Source organism: Rhagoletis zephyria, unplaced genomic scaffold (genome assembly GCF_001687245.7).
Source record: "Rhagoletis zephyria isolate East Lansing unplaced genomic scaffold, Rhagoletis_zephyria_1.1 Rzeph_scaffold_02904, whole genome shotgun sequence".
In the NCBI taxonomy this organism is placed as follows: domain Eukaryota; kingdom Metazoa; phylum Arthropoda; class Insecta; order Diptera; family Tephritidae; genus Rhagoletis; species Rhagoletis zephyria.
The window spans coordinates 65,579-67,501 of record NW_016159988.1 but is presented as its reverse complement, the minus strand read 5'-3'; positions in this window follow the sequence as shown (position 1 = coordinate 67,501).

The window sequence follows — 1,923 nt, the reverse complement described above, 5'->3', positions numbered from 1 at the left end:
CGAGCAATCGTCGGCATAGGAGACAATCGAGACTCCCTCTGGTGGTTGAGGGAGCTTTGAAATATAAAAGTTAAACAGTAGCGGGGAAAGGACACCACCCTGAGGAACCCCCTGTTTTATTTTTCGCTGCTTACTCGTTTTGTCTCTGAACATTACCGACGAATGTCGACCACTTAGATAATTTGCCGACCACCGTTTGAGCCTCTGTGGGAGAGAGGAGGCCTCTATATCTTCTAGTAGCGTGGAATGGCAGACGGTGTCAAACGCCTTTGACAAGTCCAACGCTACTAGAATCACTACGCAAAATTATTGCGGTAATATTTGTGGGCGGAAAGAGGTAGGTAGTAACTATGTGGTATATTGCTAAGAATTCCAAAAATTTTAGGTAGGTCAATCAATACACACATAACTCTATATTGAGTATTTAAGTTAAAAAAAATATTTTAGTATTACCTTTTCGTTTCTGTAAAATAAAGAAAAATAATTGGCGATTAACATTTACTAGTGCTTGGCCGAGCTTCTCATGCAATTTTTGGTGTGCGCATTGATGTTGTCACACACCTGCGACAGGTCGATCCCTGACATCCCCCTAACAGGAAGCTCAATTTGCGGATTTGATGCTGGCAGCCGCAACTGCAGGGGGTAGAAATTTGGACGCCAAATCACCTGAGTGGTCGGCAATCCTCAGAATAATTTCGGGATACAATATCGAAAACGAGAAAGTTTAAACATTGATTCTGTTTAATTTCTATATACCAAAAGCAGTTTTTACATTTTGATGGAAATTTGTTGCCTTTTTCTAGAGTTTGTATTAAGTTTGAAAGTTTGAATTAATTTTATGGTTTTGGTTAAAGCGAATAAATCAATTTTTTGATGAATACATTTAGTTTTATTTGTCACCCGAAAAATACCCTTTTTTTCTTTATCAGCTGTACCCCAAGTCCGCCAATTTATTCCTATCTGTACTCCTTTCAGCATTTTAGGTCTGGCAACCCTAAGTTAAACTGCTGGTCATGGGTCAAAACGTGTACATGAAATATTCATTTTGATTGTAGATATTGATTTGAATCTAATAAATCAATACGGGCTTTTTAAGTGACCTAGTAGTACAGGTTGTAAAGCTAGCTGGCGGACCTTTTTTCGAAATTTTTCTAACACCCTAAAATCCTCAGCTTGTTCTTAAAAAAACATTTTCGCATGACTTCCGGTGGTAAAAAATTTTAAATATGTTATTTTTTTAACTAATTTTAGGTTTTTATATGGCTAAGAAAGAAGAATAAGTGGAAAGTTTTTGGAATAAATCAGAAATTTACACCATTTTTATAAATTTTTCCACTTTTATAAAATTTGTATAGAAAATTTTAAAAGAAAATAGTCTCTTATAGTCGTTACTTTCAAAATAACGTTCCATTTTGTATAAAACTAGGTACCATTTAATTAAATCAAACATCAAATTATGAAGATATGACATTTTTTATAAAGAGGCAATTTTTTTTTAAAATTTTTTCTAGACGAACTATTGAAACTTCAGAGTGAATCTAATCCAACTTAATCAAATTTTTTGTGCAATTACGAACATCGAAGTGGTTTTGGAAGTAATAAACAAAGTCTCTAGTCTCTAGTTTCTTTGGAACAAATTACAAAAATTGGTGTAAATTTCAGATCTAGTATTTCAAAATTTTTTCACATACTTCCAATGTGCTCACAAAAATGGGTTTTAAGATTAACTCGAGAATTTTAGGGTATTACAAAAAGTTTGAACGCAGTTTCATGAATTACTCGACCAGCCCTACGACCTGTACTAGGCTACTTAAAAAATGCGTGGTACCATCAGCTAATAACTTAACTTAAAGCTTAACTTAAGCTTTATAAAGTGACATTTTCACATAAATTTTCGATTTATAATGCATTTAAAGACTTTAT